Consider the following 23,448-nt stretch of genomic DNA (forward strand, 5'->3'; position numbering starts at 1 on the left):
CCAGAGGTCTGTCAAGCTGCTTAAAAAAAAAAAAAAAAAATTAGAAAATAATTCGGGCTGTGACAAGTTGTGTTTAAAACTGCTGAAGTGAGTTAGAAAATAAAGCGTTGCTTCAGATCTTCTTAAAAGCAGAAAGCATTTGACTATGTAAAAGGTGCGATTGGGCTGCTGGGAGTCTTCTGGAGTGCACAAAGTGCTTCACAAAGCATGGAAAATGCTTACTAACGTGTCTCTAAGCTAGTGCTTACTGGCAGCATTATCTGAGAAAAATATTTACCTGTGGGTTTGGGAAGCTGCCCTAGAGGAAGGCTCTGTGAAGCATGGACAGGCAGGCATGCTCAGGGACACCCGAGAAGCCTCTGACAGGAACAAAGTGTCTGAATTGAGCCATTAAAAGCTACACGGAAGTTTATTTTTCCTCCATAAGTCATAGTCTATGGCTTGGTCTTCGAGGAGTTCGCTGGTGCCTTTGGACTTTGTCTCCTGAGCTCTGAGGAGATGGATGGAAGCCTGGCGTCGCTCCTACCCATGAACGTGAAGGGAAGGAGGCTCAGAGCTGGTTCTGGTAAATCTACAGCTTCTTATTCCTTCCCACTAATAACAGGCCGACACTAAAAGGTTCAGAAAATGGCAAATACAATATTCAGCCACTTTCTCAATGAAACTGGTTAGTGTAAGACTCTGCTGGTGTTTAGGAAGCATGTGTCACGGGGACCTGGAAGGTTGCTGCGTCCTGAATTGCCATGAATCCTTTCTGTAACCTGCATCTCTCCACTTTGTGTCCCTGGCTGTAGTGTCGAGGGTTGGTGTTCTCAAATCTTTCAGAGAGAGACTAGGAAATTTCAATATTTGTGGCATGGGTGAGACTAAAAAAGCAACTGAGGGGAAAAAATGGGTATATAAAACAGCGGACCAGATCATCTGCTAGTGCAAATGGTTTTAATGCTGCTGAAGTCAATGGAGCAATGTCAATTTACAGCTTCTGAGGCTCTTGCTTAGTCTGCAGGCCTGGCCCAGAAATCAAGGCACTGGAGTTGAAACACCTGGCTTGCAAATCCCAAAGGAATAGGTTTGATCGTAAGTTCTTGCTTGTTAAGGCTGAGACAGAAGGAATGGTATCTTCTTGGCCAGGCTTTTAGAGAGGGAGCAAGAGTGGGATTCAGTTTCTATTTAAAAAGCAGGAGTGCTGGGCAGAGGCAGACCTCTTGAGACCCCCTGTCTTCGTCTCACATTTTGGCCAACAGTGACTGTCAACTGCTAGCAAAGGTTGTCCCTCTTTTGAATGTATTTGTTGCTTCTTGTCTTGCAGTGTGAGAGGGATTGCTTTAAGAAAAAAGAAAACAAGAAGTTCCAGTACTTAAGATTATAAATATATCCTATTAGGGTTTCTTTTTCTTCCCTTCCAGACAAAAGCATTTCTGCTTCCAAGCTTGATAGACCTCCTGACCCTGCTGATGTGGGTGGATGGCTCTGCATGTTCTGAATCATTTGCTTCCTTTTCAAGTGTTGCTTTCTCCTTATTTCAATTACCCTTCCTTTATAATTACATGGGCCGCTCCAGTGAACGGGAGTGCTCTGGAGCTGACAGACCGTCTAACAACAGGGCATGCTGGAGGCAAAATCTACATCCTTATCTACCTTGGGCAGTAGGGAAGCTGTATGTTTAATAGCACAGGAGAAATTGCTCAAGGATATTCAGACACGAGCAATTGGTGGCGGGTTCACTGCCCAGGCTTGCACCAGGCTGGACCATGTGTAATTGCTGTCCGTATCCCTTAGAGAGTTATAAACTGCACGTGCAAGGATCACCTCCCTTCTTTCCTGCTGAGTGATTGCCTCTCCGACAGCAGGAGTCAATGAAGCTTGGTCTGATACCTATCTGAGCTCAATGGGAGTCTTTTAACTAAACTTGGAAGGGATTAGTTTAGCCCCCAGAAGGTGCAGCCAGCACGGATGTGGCTAGGAGAGGTTAGGAAGGGAAGGTGGGAGCTAGTGACTGACGCCTGGCCCTGCAGCTGCAGATGGCTTATGGATGTACAGCGTTGTGACTCCTGGGGCCAGGGATAAGTCTGAATCAAACTCACAGTTTTGCTCTATGTGGTTTCCCAAGGAACCGACTCTTTTGTTCTGATTTTCATCTTATTTGCAATGAAAATTAAGCGATTGGTTTTGTATAGAAATCTTGCAAAGTGGTACATTTCAAATTGTGAAAGATTAAGCTTTATTTAAGAGATGGAGGCTTAACTTTGTGTTGCAAGTTGTTTCCAGTGAAGATGTGCCCTGGCTATTTTAAGAATATGCTTTATAAAATAGTTTCCCAAAAGTTCAAATGGATTTCTGAGGCTGCTTCCTGATTTCTCTCCCTGTAGGACTCAGTCTCACTGAATATCCCATCCAAACAGTGCACTGATAATGTGGTGCCTTTTATTAACACGTAGGGATATTGGAAAAATATCTACTTAATTGGGCCTTAAAAACCTATCCCAAAGTCAAAGGCAGAAGAGCTATTGGAACCTTTGCAGAAAAGGTGCACCCAGCGAGGGCTTGCAGGTGTTTATTGTAGACGAAGGGATTTTTTTAGCCAATTAATTACACATTTCAAATTTAATCTTATATTGAAATTCTAAGAGGAACGTGTGTGGGAACAGACTGGGAGAGGGTGTCAAAAGGTTTTTCTTTAGCGGCAGTAGGTTCCTGCAGTGAGTCATGAAGAAGGGGCCATAATTGTTCCCATTGTCTTGTGTGCTTTGGTACAGCTACCTGTTGGTTATTCATGAACACAACATTATCACTCACATTATTTTGGTTCCGTATGAAAGAGATTAAGCTGCTGGGGTTGCACAATACCGTGGCACCAGAGGATAAGAACACAGGACTATTTTTTCTCTCGATTCATCTAGGAATTAAAGGTGTAACAAATAACTTCAGATCCTACCACAAAGGAGAGCAGTCTTGCAGCCTGCACACAACTTTCCACTGTGTTTCTCTTGCTTGTACTTTGTTCTGTGCTCAGCCAACAGGTACGAGGAGAGGCACGGATGCTTGCTCTCCTCAAAGTGAGCCAAGGCCACTGCTTTGTTACTGGGGACGGGAAGCAAGAGGCAGGCAGTCTTCCCTTAAATTCAGCGGAGATCAGAAAGACATTAGTGCATACAAGCATGTCAGTGCTATTGCAGAACAGACAAGTCTATCTAGTCTGCAATCGCACTTAACTCCGTGGTGCTTGTAGCTGGAGCTGCAGCCTTGCTGCAGCAGTCATGGTGATGTCTCCATACCTCCTTACCTCCTCTCACTCACCTGAAGTGCAGCAGGTCCAGAAGCACCTGGAGCCGTGCATCACGCACAGCAGGTTGCCTGCCAAAGTCCCACTTGGTTTGCAGCCGAAGCCTGCAGGAGGAGGAGAGCAGGAGGGAAAGGAAAAAAAGGAGCAGGGCAGCTGAGAGGAAAGAATGGCCAGGGAACAAGGGTTATTTTTTATTTTAAAGACTTGAACATTAAGTAAAACAAGGAATAGTGAGGAAGACTGTTCTGCAGTGGAATGGGCTAGACTATTGGAGTTTTTTTGGCTTTTATTGGAGCTGCCCTAAGGGTACAAGATCAGCACTGTCCTAGACATCTGTACTGAGCAGAATTATCTCCGTGTCAGTGGCAGCAAGGAAAACTGTGGCTTGCCCACCACTCCGAAAACAGCACAATGTGCTGTGGGCCTTGTCTTTGGGACATGGCTAAGTATCTTTATCTAGGGATTGTTTCTCATTTTTTGTGTATTTGGATGCGGCAACAGAGGCAGGGGACTGCTTAAAATTCCCTTTGACCTTTCAAAATGTTCCTGGGAGCCTAAGGTATTTGCAGGAGTAAAATACTGAATTACAACCTAGGTGCTGTCCTTGGCAATTAATACCCTGGCCTCTCAGAAAGAGAAGAAAACAAAACAAAAACAAACAAACAAAAAATCTCCTTTTAATTTGATATAAGCGTATAAGATCCAAGGAAGTCCAACACCAGCATGTGCAAATCTGTGAAAGCTAGGAGTGAAGGACTGATTTCTATTAAAATACTTCCACTTTCCTCAATCATCTTTCAAAGCCTTAAGTTTCAGATATATCAACAGTGCATAAACCCTGCGAAGGCATCAAATGGTATGTCAGATGAGGGGCAAATAAACTAGTATTTCCCTTAGTCAAGGAAACTTTGAGTTTTGACAGGGACAAAATCTCGTGTTACACAAGCCCTGTAAATAATGGAGTTTAGTTCTTGTGAAATGTGATGAGAAGGGAAAGTGGCTTCCAGGGTTTTTGGAGAACAAAGGATCATTTCTCATCCGAGACTCACTGAGGGAGGGTAAGAACTTTTGGGAAGGGGTCAGAGGACAGAGGTCGAGAAAGGCTGGGCTCACTTCAGGGATTTCAGAAAAATCCAGCCCCTCAGCTGCCCTGCTGAGCGTGTAGGACAAGGGCTTAACAGCACACTGCTTTTCTGCCATAGAGAAACTGCTTGTATCAAAGTGTATTTCTTCTCTTATCACCTGTGTTCAAGCAGAGAGTTAGTATTACAACTACAAAATAATGAAACAATTTGCAGTTGTCTCTATATCTTAGTTTCTAGTAAAGACTCTACTGCCACGTGGCTGCTCGCAGAGCAGCTCCATTCTGCCCAGACTCAGGCCAACCCCGAGGAGCTTCCAGCTTCACCTGACCCTGGGGAAAAGAGAAAATGGGCTACAGGAAAGATGTGTTTTTTTCTGTCTGGGTCTTTGCTGATCCCTCCTGCTTGGTTCTGCCCTTCCATGCCTTTTTAGCCTTATTCTTCAGCTTTCTCTGATTTTTTTTTTTTTTTTTTGCAGTTGGAATTCATCAAAATCCAGTATAGGCCTGAACCTATAACCTTGAGCAAACACTGAAGTGCCAGCCTAGCATACATTTTTCTTCCAATTAAAATGGATGAAAAGCTCTGAGAATATTCTTTGATTCCGTATCTTATATTTACACCATGAAATCTCTGTGCAGGTCTTTGCCCTGAGAATTGCCTTGGCTTTGGCTCACCTTTGCTCAAACATCAAAAGCTCATGAAATGCAAAGGCAGACAGCTTTGAATGCCAAACCATATGGCATATTTGTTCTGCAATTGGCCACCACTTTTTTATAATCGGGATTCAGATGTGGGTGTTCGCTAGATTATATTCTCTTTGTGCACACCGTATTCTCTGCTTCCACAGCCCAGGAGATTAAAGTGCTTGCCAGCTGGGAAAGTCACAGAAAGCTGCCCGAAACAAATGAGAATGAAGTAGAAACAAATCGCTGTGCTAATATCAAGGTGTAGCCGCAGATTGCCTGTACAGTATCCAGCTTGCTCCTTTCCCAGCCTCGTGTGTTTGGAAAACGACAGTTGATGTGGTACCATAACTTCTACGTCCTTGAGGCCACTGCTTGAAACCTTTCCCTTATTTCTGTAAAATGGGAACAATGACAATGTTTAGATGCTTAGAACATGTCCTTCATCACAACAAAATCAGGTTTCTTTCAGGAAGTAACAACTTCCCTGAAGTGTGCACGCACTCAGAGCTATTTGTAGGGACCATGTTCTGGGGACATCTGCTCCTCTTCTGCGTCCTTCGGCGTCGTAGGCACCAAAGTGACATCTCCTCTGGCAAGTGCGTGGTGCACCTTTAACATGTGCTCCTGCAGACTGCGACACAGAGACGTAATCCAACAGAAATAACCCTCAGAACTGCCAAAAGGTATTTTTTCGTTTTGGAAGGCTTTGCCCCAGCAAATCAATTCACTGTGTACCAAAGATAATTAGGGCATCTTATTTAAAACTTACGATCTAATTAGTGGCTTTAATGGTAGTTAATTATACAGAGAGCAACAAAGCAGTTATATTTCCTATCAGACTTCTAAGTCAAGGTGCAGGTATTTATCTAGGGCCATAAAGGAGAGTGGATACCACACTTAACATCTAATTACACAAAATTGTCCACAGTAATTATGAGCAATGTGACTTTATTTATCCGGTTTAATTACAGGGGCTCTGCACAGTCTCTGACCTGGCACGGTGACGGGGAGGACAGAGAGGAGATGAAGTGCCATCGCCTGCGTGAGCACCGTGGTGGAACCGCAGACTGCCTGTCCTGAGCGTGAAGGCAGAGCCCAGCCAGACACCAATGGTGGCCGTGAGGACCTGTGCACCACCTGGTCCTGGAGGCTCACAAGAGCCACGCAGGCACATGGGATGGACAAAGGTGTGCATTTACAGCGCTGCATGAGGCACTGGATTGGGTGTCTTGTACAGTAAGTAACCCAGTGTCAAGATGAGGTGTAACAAGGACTATTAATCTGTTTCTTCAGGAAAAGGTTCTGCCTAGCCCCACACACACCCCAGTCATAACTCTAAGTCTTTCCCAGATACCATCCACTGCTGAAACTTCATAGAAGCTTTCAGAGCATCTCCAGAAAGTCACTGTCTCTTGCACAAGAACACTTCTCACTCTCTGGGGAAGCAGCAAGTTTTCTGTCTGACCCTGGATTCTTCTTGCTTATCAGCTTAAATGTTAATGTCTGTGTGCATGGGCATAAACATGGGTTCTGCTTAAACTTTTTAAATGCCTGTCAGGAAAGAAATGTGCTCTGAACACAGACCTATTCCAATTAGCAGGAAGTCCCAATGGAATGAATAACTGTATAGTTAGTTCCTGAATGATGAAAAATGATAGTGTTATGGGGAGTAAGTGAAACACGGCTCTTGTCACTTGCACTTTTACACTGGTGGACATGTTAGTGAGGGGTATTAGTGTTGTCATCAGATGAGACTGAAGTCCATCCAGCACATTATACTTGTGACAATAAAAGTAACAAGTGCTTAGGCAGGAATATGGAGGTAAGACTCTTCACTTTATATTCTTATCTTCTGTTGTTGTCCAGTCTCTATCCTCTCATTAATTAATTATCACCTGATGAGCAGGGTACCTTTTGAGTTGTAAAGTTTAAAAAGATGTATCATCTGCATGCCAGAAAAATAGCTGGCCTTCTTCCTGCAGCCACAAAAGACAACATTTCCAACTACTTCCACTTCATAAAATTGCAAGCAGCGACATGTATAGCTCTGCTTCTCAACTCATACCCCCAGGACATTTCCATGTTATAGCAAATCACTTGTTCAGTGGCTCACTACAATTTTGAATTAGTGGTAAATACATTTTGACCTTATTTTTCTCCTGATAATTGCTCTATTTTTAGAGAAGTCACTTGATTGTCATGCTAATTTCTTCCATCTGAGGATTAGACTAGCTCCATCAGAAATAATCTGTGGTACATACCATGTATAAGTAAATAAATAAATAAATAAAACAAAACAACAACAACAACAAAAAGGAAGCTGTCTCCTTTAAGAGTAAATATTGTTTTTGGTTTTGCTTTTTCTCATGTAAGCTAGGAACAAATACTTATTGGACAAAAAAACAATGATAAATTTCTCTGGCACAGTAAGTCACCCTCCACCTTCGGATATCACTATTAGCCGTATTTTATGCCTTTGTTTCTCAAAAAGTATTTGATCATCGTATTACAGGCCACTTTATTCTGCTTTATAGTCTTCACATAACCTATTAAAATATCTATGGCCAGATTTCCAAAAATACCAGTCTGATTTCTCAGTATTCAGGGCCAGAGTTCAGATCAGGTTTTTCCAGGGCTGGACATTTTCTTCTAAGAAATCCAGCCACCAGTGCTACTTTACTTAATTTGTTACCCCCCTGAGCTGGTACAAACGCTGTCACTTTTAAGATGCCTGAGCAAGGAGTTCTTGAAGCATCCGACCCTGCTCAGCTCACTGAACATATCTCTGTGCTCTCCTTTTTAATCACGCAGAACTGCAAGTGCACCCTGTGCGTGAGGCACCTTTGCCCCCTGCCACAATGAATCACGGCATGGGGTGGCTGCTTGCTGGGAGGTCCATCTCTGCCGGTGACAGCCTGGTGGCCGTAGCTTCTAGTTCTTATTGACACGGCGGCTGGGCCGGTTGTAAATCCGGGAGGTTTTATTCTGAGAGCGATCAACTGGCCTGCGGTCCAGAGAGTGATGGAGGGACCTTGATCTCGGTATGGTTGGTCCCCTCTGCCTGCATTGCTGGGAGCTTGCTCGGGCTTGAGTCACTGCAGGTTTTATGGTTCAGTACCACAAGGCAATTAACAGCGAGTGAGTGAGCGTTCCCAACCTTTGCTAAAAATCGCGGCTGTTTATCAATGTGTCAGGCTGCTGGCAGATTCAAGAAATCTAAATTTAACAGGTGACTGGTTCCTCCATGCCTGGCTGCAGCCAATGGATCTTCAGGATACAGCATCCCAACTGGGCAGCCAGCACCAGCAGAGTAAGCTGGGGAGGAGACGTGAATGAATGGGGCCAGCTCCAGAGTTCAGTGCAGGGAAGGCTTTTTTACACCACAGCTGCTTAATGACTTTTTCAATTGATTTCAGCAGTGCTGCTTTTCGATTACTGATTCCATCCCAACCACTGGGCAGAAAAATGGGCATAGGGAAATAATAGGAAGGGAAGAAAGAAAAAAAGGTACACAAAAACTCATCACCCACTATAAAGCAGTGACATTTGTCCAGATATTTTATGTTGAACTGGAAAAAGAGAGAAAGAGATGACAATTTATCCCATTCCTCAGCCCATGTTGTGGAGAGGAGTGCGCATGTCCGCGTTTGCTTGCAAGCCCCAGTTCATCCATGCTCGTTGACCTGCTCCTTGGTTTGGAACCAGCTGCAGAAAGCAGCTGTCATCCTCTGTTACTCTGCCAGCCCTATTCTTAAGGCAGCCATCAAAGTCTGGCACTGACTGAAGGCAATTCAATTAGCTGTGACGGTCAAACAGAAACTGAGGGTCAATTGAAATCTTTTTTTTTCCCCCTCCTTCTTGCTCTCTCTTATTTTTATCTCGCACCCTGGAGAGAGAAGTTCACTTCTGACTTGGGAAGGGTTTGAGGGGTAAGAATGCAAGAAGGATGCTGTCTACATGGCAAAAGCTCACTCCAGTGCCTCCTGAGGAAGAAAGAATAAAAAGGAAATGTGAAACTGGGAGGGTGTGAATCTTTCCTCAGTCCTGCTCAGCTCTTGTGCTGCCTCCTTAAGATGCAGAGAGTTTGGAAAGTGGCTCCTTGTTGGAAAACTTGAGACGTGCTTTGGCTAAATCCAGTAGTAATAATGAAATCTCCCTTAGGCTTCCTGCTGCCATCTGCTTTGTGCCAACCACAGTAGCCATTTCAGGCTTTTATCCGGCTCGTGGGCTTATTCCCAACACCTCCAGAGGAAGGAGGGAAGGTGAGAGGAGGAGGAGGATAGAAAGATAGGAAGTGAGAGCTAAAATGTGGTGCCAGGCACAGCTGCTTCCCCAGCTTCCCCTTCGCATCCAGCCTCTGCAGCTCCTTGCTAGCATGCAAATAGTTGTAAAAATAAAGGTCAAACAGATAATCTTGATAAATATTTAATAGTTACTGTTTTTACATCTCCCTTATTGTTACAGATTGAATGTCTAACACTTGTGACATCTGGCACACACCGAGCTGGGAAGAAGCACGTTCAACCCCACCTGCGCGGGGGGATAGGCTCCATGCCACCAGCGTGGCCACCTCCAGCAGCCCCGCAGAGCCTGCCTGCCGTTTGCTTGGGAACAGCTGCTTCCACAAGCAGCACAGACTCATCTTTCTTATTCAACGAGGCTTCGTGTGAGGTTTGGTAAATTGCAGCATCAGGACTCTGGGTTCCCTCATCTCTTCCAGAGTTAGCTCTCATTAAGGACCGTCTACGCACAGGTAAATCAGGTGCGCCCTGGCCGTGGTTAGCAGCTTTGGGGTCACTATGGGTCCTTGCTCCCTAAAGGTGCAGGAGCTCTTTGGGTCAGTGGGTTTGTTGCAGGACTTGGGTCAGATTTCTGTCCCAGTGGGACCTTGCTGGACTTTTTCCAGGTAAAAAAGGTCTGTGGGTAATTAAATGAGACTTGTGGTGATAACATTGTTCATTTCAGAGTCCTATCAACCAGCCAAGTAGTTATGGCAGAGCAAATGCAAGCTGTGCTTTTAAGGGATTGCTTGGCAATTAAGCAAACTGTACACTTACTCATGGTAGCGGTAAGAAATCGTCTGCCTTTGCACAGCAGATGAGTACTTAATATACTGTGGGAGTTTTTTAGTTTGTCCATGGATTAATTCATTGTGATCAATAGAAAACTCAGTGTGCCCTGCAAATTGTGTATTGAGAAAGAGGAATACATTTTACCCACTGTGAACTCTGTAAGACTGTGCAGCACGAGGTCTCAATACCAGTTTCGCTATATGGACATCTCGCATGAAGCATTTGACTGGGCTTTGGAAATTCCTAGTAGTAACGTATCTCCATATGGAAGAACTAATGACCACAGGTAACAAATGAATCAATGTGACAAAAGGAAGGGAATCCAACTCCACAATTCCCTGCTTTGCATGACCTGAGTATTTGTACAGCAGATGAGAAATGCCAGCGGAGTGTCCTGGCTATGCATCACAACCCCTTCTGCTTGGGAACAATCCGTCCTGGTTTGGACAGGACAGCCCAGGGATTTAGATCCCTGTTCCAGCAGCCTAAAGACCCTTCAGGATGCTATTTTTGTCCTAAGTAGAAACTGGTGTTGGAGCAAATAACTTTGCTGTATTCTTTCAGCTGGAACATGAGATTTTTTTTCACTCTTTTCCTTTCAACTTGTACCTCTAAAAATTCAGCTACGCTCGGAGCTGTGCACGCCTCCCTCCTCCCCGCCTGCCCCAAACCAATCTTCATCTCATTCACATTGCAAGAAACGTGTCATTAACATTTGACAGTGACTCCTTTCCCTTTCCCTTTTCCTTGCTGCATTCATTTTTTTTTCTTTTGTTGAAGCTTTGCCACCCTATTTTACAGGCTATACAATGTGGAATTTGGCAGAAATTCAGGTTCAGATAGAATCCAGAAATGACTCCACATTTGAGTTTAAGAGGTGTCAGCATTGGGTAGCATATCATGCTCACAAATAGCCTGACACAAATAGGGTAAGCAGCAATGGCAGTTGAAGACTCACTTAAATACTGTTTAAAGTCCCTAACAAAAAAGAAAGACTTGGTTTTGACTGTGGTGGGAAATAGTCTTCTGGCAATATTTCAGCTGGCTGCTAAGACATGTTAGTACTGCAGACTTATTACACCAGAAAGGCAATGTGGTCCCCATTCAGCACCTAACAAATGCACATGGTGTCAGGGCAGTGACCCCAGCGTGGTTCAAGGCAGATGCTATTGCTGCTGAAGCAGTGTAAGAAAACCTGGATCTGGAGCATACACATGAACTCATGGCAGACATCTTTTGTGGAAGGGAGGTGACAGGAACTCTTTGGGATTGGCCTGTAAATGGGCATCAGGAGTGTCTCATCAAAAAACTGTTCATTAAACACTTCAGAAGCATAAGTAATTTTTCCAGCCTGTTTGAAAGCAATTTTCTGTACCCAGCTATGCCACAGTCATTCCTTACAGAGCATCACTGGGCATTTCAGTTGTCAGGTGGATTGTTTGCTTGGTTTTTGCTGATTGGATAGCCAAAAGTTTTAGGAATAGGAGAAAGGCAATCAAATGCTAAGGTATTCTGAAAAAGAAACAAAGAAATTTCTTTCTTGGCCTGTGAACCCTTGCAAATTAGTCACTGAAGTGCTTTCCTCATCTTCACTTTCTTGGAACATTCTTGAAAGAGGCAAAAACTATCACTCAGTGAGTGTTCACAGAAAAACGGTAAAATAGGTCAGAAATGCAACTGGAACAAATGTGTTTGAGAAAAAGAAAACCAAGCAAACATTGCTGGTACTAGAACTGTGCAAACACAGCAAATAACATAAAGCTTCCCCTCAGGAGAAGAACAATATGCAGAAATCTTGGTACGTTAGCTCACTTAGCGCAGGACCCAAAGGAGACTGAAAATGTTGTGTCCTACAGCTATACACCCTTTAACTCCCGAGGGATCAGTCGAGGTGTAGTGTACAGGCAGTAAGGGATGTGAGCTAGTTGTGACATTTGACTTCTATAATACAGACAGTCTCATTGTGGCAGCTCTGAATTGCTCTGTAATAAGAATTTTGTGAAAGAGCCAGAGCTCTTTATGATAGCTGGGGCTACAGTGTCCCCATACGCTGAAAACCCGGAAAATGCCATGTACAATTACAAGGGAATAACTTCTAACGTGCTTAACTTCTGGCCTTGATGCTGTTCCAGGAACATCCCAGGTAGGTCTTCTGCAATGGTCTAAGCAATGTTGTGTCCACAAAAATATGCATGTTAATGCATATTTTAATGTAATTATATGTAATGCCTATACTGTCAATGTAGGGTGAGCCCCCAGCCTTTGAAGCTGTATGCTTTTGTGTCCAATTTTAAAGGACCCAACAAGACTTCCCTTGTCCAGGCATTCAGAAGTGCTGCTTCTGTCCAGGTGGAGGCATCAGCTGCCCTTCCCATACCCCGTCCTCACTGCTGGTCTTATTCAAGTGTTCAGAAGTGTTCGGCCATCATCACGCTGGCTTACATCTGTACAACCCCCGAGAGTATTTTTTTAAAAACCTACTCAAACTCTGTATTTCTTTCTCCCTTTGTTCCCATGGCTTCCTCCAGTGGAGGAGAGCAGCTGAGGGGACTCGCACTGAATCCTTGTCTGCAGCTCCCTCCAAGCTTGCTGGCTTTCTCTTATTGAATTAGGATAAATTGGAACTTTCATAAAGGGTGATATAAATCATTATCTCAAGTTAACAGATGCGGACTCACCAGGGTAGAGCTGTGTTAATAACTCCTTCGGATTAGGGCTGATTGGTACAATTTGAAACTTGTTTCTCTCAGCTTGATCAGTCTAGTTGTAACTGTGGCAATTATCCCATTTCACTTTCAATAGCTCAGCACAGAGGAGCTGCTGCCTCCAATCCATCCCTTTTTAATGAATCCAGTGTGATATGCTCGGTCCTGTGGACAAATATGCCCCATCTCCCCCCAACACCAAAATAAGCATTAAAAAAAAATAAATCCTGTGTCCAAACGACACATAGGAATGTGTCTTTCAGGGAGTGAGATGCTAAGTGTCCATGTAAACATCATTTAGGTATTTGGCCGCTGAAAAGCTTCTCTTCATTCTTACAGCATCATTTGCACTTTTTGGCAGTCTTCCTGCCTGGGAAATTAGATGAAAAAACAGGGTTTTGTCCAAGCATTGAAGCTGCTTGAATAGATTCTGATGAATGTGTTACATGCTGAATTTGTGGGGTTTTGTTAAATAACTTATCTGGTGATTTTTTTCTTTTTTCCCCACGAGTAATTAATAAATGAATTAATGTGTGAACACAGAATTCTCAGAATAATATATTTGACAAGTATTTTCTTTAACTCCTCTTTTTGACTCCGAGTCTGTCTCAATTTAGCAGACCCTTGAAGAACACACTTATCTTTGACAATAGGTTTAAATCCATCTCTATTTAGAAAGACACTTGAACAAGTGTTTGCTTTAAGCCCATGTTTAGATCTCACCTCAGATATTTTGCTGGATCATGGGCTTTAACAGTGAGGTTAACCTTGTGCTTAAATCAATGCAGTAGTGGTCCACTTGCAGTTACCAGCTCTGCTGTTGGCTCTTTATGACCTTTCCAATTGCATGTATATATTATGAGGACACCAATTGCATTTGATTTCCATGTTTCCTGTCATTAGGAGCCACACAAGTGTCTTTGAACCATGCCGAGCCTATTTCAGCTCCCAAGCTATAAAACGAAAAGTATTCCCTTTCCTTCCAACTCTTGTCTTATCTTTTGGGTTGTAAATCCTTTAAGCCAAGGCTGTTGCTCTCTTCTTGTTCATACAGCTCCTCATACCATGCTTTATGAAGCCAATAAAATGTTAGAGATTAAAATACATGGGCTGATTTGTCTCCCACTTACAGCACCAATGCTGTACATCTAAAGGAACATTGCCGATGCCCACAGAAACGTGCCAATGAAAGCAATAGCGTGATCCCACCCAAACTTTGGTTTCTAACAGTGGAAATACGAGAGCTTTCCCATTTCAAATTCAGATTTTGTGTGTATCCGTTCCCTGAAATTCTTTGGGGGTGCAGCCTAAATCAATGATGGTGTCCCAAAGTTTTGGAGGAGCAGCCACTGCCTTCTCCCCTGCTCTTGCCAGCTACCTCCTGCTCAGCTCTGAGCACTCAGCCTCTTGCAGGGGCTTGGACAGCTCTGAGTCATGCTGCTTGCAATATGTTCCTGCTAAAAATAATAGTAGTAATTAATGCTCTTAGTTTTAGTACTGCCATCTGCCTCGATGCCAGCCACAGTGGCTATTTTCCTCAGTGCTCCCCAAAGCTGGAAGGAGAAGGACAGAAAGGGCAGAGGCAGCTGCTTGCACCTTCCCCAGCACCTCTGCTTCAGCTGCGAGCAGCTTCATCTGCTGTGGTGCTGCCGATTGTGCAGGGACAGCAAGAGGCACTGGACTTGCTCAGAGTTAAAGGAAGTAGAGCTTGAAAAGAGACATGCATGGATGGAAATATACAGAGCTATAACTTCTGAAGGCAGCAGCTGAAAAGCCCAAGACTGAAAGGAGAGGGTCTTGTAAGATAGGGAGCTGTCTAGCACAATTTTGGGAGTCTCTATCTGACTATGGGTTGCACGAGATAATGAGGAAGGAGAGAGGTGTGCTGGGAGTTTGCATCAGCTCAGGATGGGATGGTGAGGGGTGAGCCCATGGAGTCTGTTCCTCTTTATCTCTGCAACGAGGCTGCCTTCCTGGGCTGTGCAGATGCTGGGAGTGCACAGGCGGGCTGGGGAATTGAACAAAGGGAAGCAGCAGAGTGTTTAACAAACAGCATCACAAAAGGCATCTGTCTCAATGCATCACCTTCTGTTTCTCCGAGGAGCCTTTCTCTTTGTCTCGCCTCCTTCCCCTAATTATGAAATTTACTTCCTATCCCACCGGAGGACAAAAGGGTCGCTTCGGGCTGGCAGGAAAGGAAATGTACAGAGAAACAAAAGCACTCACCTGCATGCAGACAGCAACTGCAGCAGCACAAGTAATCTTTACCCGTGGTAGGAAGATTTGGGGGGTTGAGAAGGCAGAAGTGTAGAAGGCAGCCAGGGACCCCTTTAATTCTCAAAACAGGGAGTTTTTAAAGATGTAGTGCTACACGAAGCCACTTCTCCCTGATCCTTGCAGAGCAAGCTGGCAAAGGCTTTTTCTTCTATCACAGGAGAAGAGCCATTGTACATCAGCCAGCCACATCTCTCCTCCACGGTGAATGACACTTCAGAAGACAACCTGTTTGTCCTCATCCCATCTACCACAAGTCTGCTTTGAGATGCATATTTTGACTAAGGCAAGGAGAAAACAGTTGCTGAGGACAGGGAAAAAACACGAGGAATTGCAGCAGCCCAGGTTTGATACAGCTGCCCTGGAAGGAATGTTTTTGGTAAAGCCAAAGCCACACCACTGACTGGCCCGGGCTCCCAGCCTTGCACAGCCCCAGGCACCACATAGCTGGGATCTGTTCCTTCTGCAGGCCAGAAGCTTCAGCTTGGATGTGCTAATGGTAATTATCAGGCAAATTGTAGGGGCTTGGGTAGCGTGGGTACATGGGGCTTATGTTCCTGGCTTACCCTTTTCTTTGTATCTAACCTTGGTGTCTTAAATGGGAACACATCACCAGTTTCCTTCTTCCTCTCTCTCCGTAAAAGGTGCTGAGGGGATCAAAGGGGAGAGTTTCAGCCCAAAGTCATCTAACATACCCCAGCAGTTGCCTTCAGCCAGGCTCTGGGGTGAGTTATGGGGAAGACCTGGTAGGTCTGAAGCCCTTTCATCAGTCCTCTTTGGTATGTGCTTGGCTTATGCAGGAGGGTACATTCTCCAACTGCAACAAAACTTAAACAAGCCCTGCAAACCTGTCGTGAGCAGCTCTGATATAAACAGATTACCATTTAGCAAGACATGAGGTCCTTCTAAAGCCGGTCCCTTTTGCATGACTAGCTAAACACTTCCCGTTAATACAAATATTTGAGGTTAAAAAGGGTTTCCTTCTTTTTTAGGACAAAAAAAATAGACATTTTCAAGGTGACACAGTAATGCTTCTGGTCCACCGGTTCTGCAGACTGTTCATCTCATGTTTCAGGGGGCTTTTTGGGTTGCTTCTGTGTGTTTTGCAAGGGTGCCTCTGCCAGACGCAGGGCAGATGGTGCTCTCTCAAAGGGGTTTTGAGCCTAACAGGCAGCCCCACTATGGACAGGCTGTGGCTGTGGAGAACACAATGAGTATTCATGTGAGAAGAGATCCCAGAAGGTCAATATTGACTATTCATTATTCACTTAAAATATTTGCCATGCAATTTAGGACTGAGACAAATTCTCATGACAGAGGTGACCAGCCACAGTATTTGACTAAAAAACATGATGTTATCATAAACAACGGCTGAGCCAGCTTCAGAAAAATACAGGAGATAAAATTATTCATCCACTTATTTTCTAGACTTCTAAAAAAATGTGTGCAAAAATCTGGATCAGATAAATTTCTGCTTTTTAATCACAAGAAGGAAGAAAAGTTGTAAGAAATGCCAATTGTGATCAATACTTCAACCAGGAAAAATGACATTATCGTGAGTGTTGCGTGGAATTGAACAGACATCACCTGGCATTTGCTGCCATAGCTTGGCAGTTATCCAGACAGGTGGCTACTTATCTTTGAAGGTGGGAAAGATGCTTCCGCTCAAAAATTTTTCATCTTTTTTTTTTCCGCTTTGAATAAAATAAGTTATCAAAGTCAAACTTTGCTGTACAGGGAAATTCCAGACAAAATAAATCAACTTCTTAAAAAAAAAAAAAAGTAAAAAAAAAAAGTAAAAAAAAAAAAGATGCTCCAAATCTGTTTGGAATTAGTAATTTCCAATGTGTGGATACTGTTGTGTAGTGTATTTTACAAGGTGGTATCTATAAGGCAGAAGAATGTGACTTTTTGTTCAAGTCGATGTGCTCTGGAATTCGTGGTGTAATCCAGCCGCTGTACCCAAACTCTTCTCACGACATAACCGACTCCGAGTGAAGAGCACTGTGGTTGCCCACTTAAGATAAAGTGCACAAAAAGACACAAGTGTTGTGGTAGGATGGTCTTGAAAATTTATCAAAAGCAACATCTTTAAGAATGCAGAGAGCTCATGGAGAAAGCAATTATTTTTGAGAATTAAGGGTCCCTCAGAAGAAGCAGTACATTAGGACACCTCCTGGGTCAGACAGGGTCTTCATGGATCCTAGAAGTTCACAGGAGTAAGGTTGTAAGAGTCTAAGAATGACCATACCAGCTAGAGGGAAGGTCTGGTGAAGTCTCTTCTCCAAGGTCAGGGCTAGCAGTGGTGGCTAAAGGAAGCATACAACTTTAAATGCTGCATGAGGACTTGCCACTCAGATAGAGTCACCGTTCTCGTTCCCACCATCATCCCAACATATTCTATAGATTCTGCCTTGAAGCAGAGAAAGAAATTTTAGCAAAATGTCTTGTTGAAGGGAAACCAGGAAAAAGTAATCAGACATCAGACCTTCTGGTCCCAGAAGAGCAAGGAAAAAGGGGGAGTTGTGGTTTTTGCTGGTGAAGATGCGTTTCCTCACTCTCCAGCGCATGAAGTGGTTAAGCAGGGAGTATGGAGCTGTTTGGCCACAGAAGTGCTGGACCCATGTCCCATCCCTCCCACTGCCTGGTGTCATTGCACTGCCCGGGTGCTCTGCATCCCTGGGGTGGTTAAACAACCTTTGTCACCAACCAGAAAACCAAGGTGACTGTAACATAACTATTGTAACTGGTTGCTCCCTCCAGTGTCCCACTATCGTGTATGTAGAAACACAGGATGAAGGCTGTGGCAATCCTGAACCGGCCCGAATACCATCTTCAATTCCAGTTCCATCTCCCTCTCTCCCTGCTTTGGCCCTGGAACAAGAAGTGTAAACAAACACAACAACCGCTGAAGTATTTCAATCGCAAAATAGCTAAAGCAATTCTCCTAGGGGCTGGTAAATAGCAGGCAAGCTATCAGAGCCCAGAGGGGGAAAAGTTCAGCTGAAACTAGTTACAAAATCTCAAGATGCAGTGTGACAAACTCCAGCCTGCTCCTGCTCCTGCACGGCATTGCCATTTTCCCGCAGAATGACAGTTTTCAATTACTGGACTGTAGCTAAGAGCAAATTGTGCACTTCAGCAGCTGGAGTTCTCTCGCCTGATTTTCAGACGTGGCTGGTAAAATGTACAGGGGCAATGAAAATGGCTTTCTCTGCACAGCTAACTGAGCAAGGACAAGCCCAGGGACTGTCAGGAGAAAGGGGAAGTGAAAAGGAACAGCACAGGAGGGGGGATGGCTGCCGGGTTCATTTACCCCTTCTCCCCCCTAACAAGACTTCCGCTGTACATGCTGCAAGAGTAAAGCTGTGTCAGCCTGTCTGCCTAAACTTTAAACACAGTTCAGATGTGTTCCCCCCCTGCACCCCACTAATTCTCCAAACAGGCTGAGATCTGGGTCCTGTTGTCCTCATTCTTATACATGTAATAGTCCTACCCTTTTCCCTGTTAGAGTCTCCCATGAGACAAAATCTGGGTTTTTGAATGTAAGGATGTACTTGAGCTAAAATACATTTGCAGGGGCAATCCTTTTTGTATAACTGAAGTCTGGGATACCTTGGAGGAAGAGCTTCTTATTTTTGTCCTAATAAAGCAGACCTGGAGACACTCACTGCCCTTTTTCTCCCTCTCCCATATGAGACAAATTCATCTGGGTGGAGATGAGAACCACTGAAGTCTGGGGCAGGTTTTGCCTCTTTCCTGTGGGGAATCTGGGGTCTGCAACCAGCTGCATATCACACAGCAGCAGCAGGAAGGAGCAAATGGGGCTGGGGAAACCAGGCTGGCAGCACCCCATGCTTGTGGGGTTGCTTGAGAGGCTGCCTGAACGCCGTGCCTCTCAGCAAGAAGTGGACCTGATGAAATCTTTTCTGCTGAGCACCTTGGGATCAGTCATTTTGACTTTTTTTTTTTTTCCTTTACTGCAAATTAATGTTTTAACATGACTGCGGTATTTTTCCTGCAGAAACCTTTGCCCTCTGAAAGGGGACTCCCATGCCCAGGGCTGCCATGAGTGCACTCGCTAGAGAAGACAGTGAGTCCCACTGCAGGGCTCAGCCACAGGCTAAAAGGCTTCTCTGAGCCTCCCTGGCATCACCTTCTTTCATCCCCCATCAGCATAAACGACACGACTTGGACAAATGAAATGTTGCAAGCGCTTTGCTGTTTCAGGTACTTTAAGGAGATCCAGTTCTTGCACATTAGCACTACACCGCCTGGGAGGGGCTGGGTCCGGTGCCATCCCTGATTACCATCCTCTAACTTATGCCGCCGTCGTGCTTCGGACAGCCTCCGCCTGTGCACGGACCTCAGAGGCAATGCAGGACGACCGAGAGCTCGGCTTGGGAGGCTGCTGCCTCCCCACGCCCCATGAGTCAAGCGAACACTCTCGTCTGAACAACATTAAACGTCTCTGACAAAGGCAGAGAACCTGGAGAGATTTCCAGTCACGTATGACAATGTCTAGCAACGCGTTCCTGCCAAACGGGAAGGAGGAAAGCAGAGGGTAGGGCTAGATGAGCACACTTAATGGTGACATGCCATTTTTAGACGTAATTATGCAAATTACATAATTCATCTTGAAATATTGAGGGTTTTTTTCTGTATTTACTGCAATTACGTCAATTGACCTATTTATGTTATCTGACGTGCTTATCATTAAAATGGGACAATATATCCCATTAGATCCTCTTACTACATTGAATGGAATGATGATTAATTATATCATAAAAAGGAGCTGTGCTACACATCTCTGAGCATGGAATTTGAGGCTTAAAATAAAACAACAACCTACCATCATAATTTCCTGCCTTAAAACTTCATCTTATCCAGTTGGGAAATATGCTCGGGGTTCCCCATGTGGGATTATTCCAGTCCACATTTATAACGACAAGATATTTAGAAAGCCAAACAGGTTTTTTTTTGTTTTGGTTTGTTTTTTTAGGACCTCCTGCTGTATATTATGCAGATGCAACATCCTTAGAGAAAAATCTAGCAAATGTGACTAGTATTTGACTTCATTACCATGAGTCTCCTTTCAGAGTGGAGGATGGGGCTTTTACCAATTACATGGGTTATAACTTCTTGAAAACCACCTTCTGCTTTCCTTGTATGTTTGAGATCTCAGAGGGATCTAAAAGCAATGAGAGCCCTGGATGTGCAGAAAAGGTGGGAAGAGTTTCCTCCCATTGAGCACAAGTTAAATGCCAGCTGTATCCTCACCACTGGTGCTGATGACCTGCTGATGGCATCACTGATGAGCTAGCACACAAGGAGGTAAATCAGAGAGCACCATAACAAGAAGCACAGGAGAGAAAAGCAATCAGTACTGATCAGATGGAAAATGACAAAATAAGAAGGGGAAGAAACATGTACCTCCAGGATCCTTGGGTGGAGGCTCAAGACCAGAGTGAATTCAACACTGAAAGTGGAAGGACAAAGCAGGAATGGGATCCCAGGGACTCTGAATTACACCAGCACCTTCTCTAGCCCTGGCACAGTTCATCCAGCACTAACACGTGGACCTAAGTCTCAGTGTGGAACTAAATGAACTCAGATCATGGGTTACACCCTCCAATGGGTTATGCTTATATTGTGTTACACACAACAGGGAATTGCACCTACACTACTTTCTAAAATCCCAGTTCTGAGTTTATTCCATCAATTCCTCTTCCCAGGGACTGGACCATCATCTAAGTTGCTGTGGTGATGATAGCCTCCCTGGCCTACAAACTAACAAGTTTAATGTCTAGTCAGCTTAATAATTGATAGTGTTTGAGAGATCTAACTCATTTTCTTCTGAGTGTTTCTCCCAGTGCATCGAAGATATTTTTGCCTGTTGGCCTCAATGATTTTTTATCTGACTTTGAAGGAGCTGGAGTCTTTCAGGCCATGTTACGACTAGTAACACAGTGACTCTGGGAACGCATAATGACAGAGAGGGATGTAATTTTAATTTCTGATTTGCATATCATCTTGAAATTTTAGGGCAGAACCATCTGCTTGGTTAAGTTGTTCCCAAGTAAGGGCTTCATCCCTTGAAGCCAAGCTCTGCCTACGTCTCCTCCCCTAAACTTTGTCCTCCTACAGCCTTTACAACTCTTCAGCAATTTCCCCTTCTCTAAATTCTCCTCTTTCAGCATATACCTACAGGCACAACTACTTCGTAGGCTCCTCATCTCCATCTGAGGGATCTCTGGTCTGCCAGTCTTTCTTGCTCCTGTTCTGGCCATATCTGCAAGGGTGTTCTGAAGACAGGCAAGAGAGAGGGCTCAGGCTCGCATGCTCCTGTACTGTAGACATGCCACTTCTAGGGTGGTGCATCAGCATGGTGTAAGGACAGTTTGAGTTCAGGATGCCTAGAAATCCCAGCTGAACCTGTAACACACCAAACTGGTGCAGGAGAACAGGGCTCGAAGGTTGCCCACCCACAGTGTGGACTGAGGCTCGCTTCCTTCACCCCCCTTCTCTGCCCCCAACCCCACCTCAGGTCTGTGTGCAAATGCCTGCTTGTATCTACAGCAGGGCACGAAAAGTTTCAATCTGAGTATAAACTGGGCCAGAGAAATGTGTGGTGTGGGGGATTTGTGCAAGGATCCAGGCTGACCATCCAAAGACACAGGAGGACCTCAGTGTCCCTGTTCTCCTGGGTGTTTGTTCTGCTGGACACTTGCAATGCTCCTCTAGTTCTTCATTTTCTGGGCAATGATGCAGTCTGGTATAGGCACAGCTTTTTAATTACTAACATGAAAGCCCTTACGCACGGCTATCACATAATACTTCAGAAAGAACAACGACCGTACCTCCTTAGGGAGCTCAGAGCTATGGGGACAAGGACTCTCAGAGCATGAAAGGGATCCACCAGGTGGGTTGCGCCAGAGCTCAGTGCCCGCAAGGACTGTCTCCTCAGAGATGTCTGTTAAGTTCCTTGGTTTTGTTCCTACTCAATCCCTAACCATCTGCTGCTCCTTTGAACAGGCAGAGGTGATGGAAAGAGAGAGGATTATTGCAACATGCCCCCTTGTAGCTGCTCTCACCCTCCCGCACTAGCCAGCACGTGGTCCCAAAGGGAAAGGTTTCATCTCGTTTTAATCCAATGGAAAGGGCTCAAGTGCATCTAAAGAGGGTTTCATCATCGTTTGTTTTACTCAATTAAAAACCTGCAGACACAGATTAGCTCCCTGCTGCTCAGCGGAGGAATTCTTTTAACACTACAGTGATTTACGATCTACCAGGCAGTGTTTAACGAATGTCATCCGGCACCCAGAGATGCTTAACATAGGACTGGTCACTCGTGTTAATGAAAAATGGATTTGAGGCGACAGTCACTTGCGTGGCTGCATTCTCTTAACAAACGACATAGCGGGCCCGGAGCAGAGGGAGGCTTTGTAATTAATATTACAGTAGAAACAGGTATGTATCGGAGAGCTCAACTTAGAATTAAAATCAATACAACAACTGTTGGGACGTGTCACTCCTGGTCCCTAGGCCCTGAGATATTATGCCAGACAGAGGACGGGCTGATGAGGAGGTGATGACACACACTGAATATCCATCTTGTGTTAACTTCAGGCAAGAAATTATGCTTAGTGGAATGTGTTGGCAGATTGGGGATATTTTATTGTGTTTTGTTGTTGTTGTTGTTGTTAGGTTTTGTTTTTCTCTCTCTTTTCAGTGGATGGCTGAACAGGAGGGACTAAGGATGACTTCCTCCTTTCTGTTGCTATTGCTGATTTTATTTTCAAACTGTATTTTGCACTACCCAATTACTGTGTTGCTGTGGTGTGGCAGGTTTTTGGTTTTGCTTTGTTTTCCAGTCTTCCTGCAAGTCAGAAGAAATCAAGTCTCAAGTCTATGAAGGCTGTGGCTTTTATGAAAACATTACACAATTGCTTGCTTCTAACAAAGCACATTGTTTGCTTACAGCAGCAGGGACATCTCAGTCTATTTTCAGCCTCCCTCTTCTGTTGCTTTTCTTCTCTAGCCATTCAGATGGCCATCTTCATCTCCAGAGTGGCAATTCTTGTTCTAACAGAATTTTACTTCAAGGCTTCAGGATGTGAGGGCAGGAAAAGGTCAAGTAATATCTGAATTAGGATAGCACAGAAATTGTATTCCTATTTCTAGGAAATTCTTTTAAAGAAAAAATATTGGAAATTGAAAATTCAAAATTTCAACCATTACCGTGAGCAAAAAATCTGCAGCAGGTGAGGAGACAGCTTATTGTTGATCAAGATGTATGATATTTTGCATTTCACATCAGTGTTAAACTTCATACCCTTTTCT

General features: G+C 44.4%; 1 long non-coding RNA gene across 2 annotated transcripts; it reads left to right on the plus strand.

The window, feature by feature from the left end:
• Window positions 1-20: 20 nt before the first annotated feature.
• On the plus strand, window positions 21-15,067 carry LOC308180204. Of its 2 annotated transcripts, none has more exons than XR_013940829.1 (3): window positions 21-565; window positions 6,026-6,290; window positions 9,519-15,067. It is a non-coding gene; the product is annotated as an uncharacterized lncRNA (long non-coding RNA). The 2 variants fall into 2 exon arrangements; XR_013940830.1 differs by having other exon boundaries at window positions 27-565; window positions 6,026-6,241.
• Window positions 15,068-23,448: the final 8,381 nt, after the last annotated feature.

The sequence above is a fragment of the Anser brachyrhynchus genome, assembly GCF_964034855.1.
Source record: "Anser brachyrhynchus genome assembly, chromosome: 19".
Taxonomy (NCBI): domain Eukaryota; kingdom Metazoa; phylum Chordata; class Aves; order Anseriformes; family Anatidae; genus Anser; species Anser brachyrhynchus.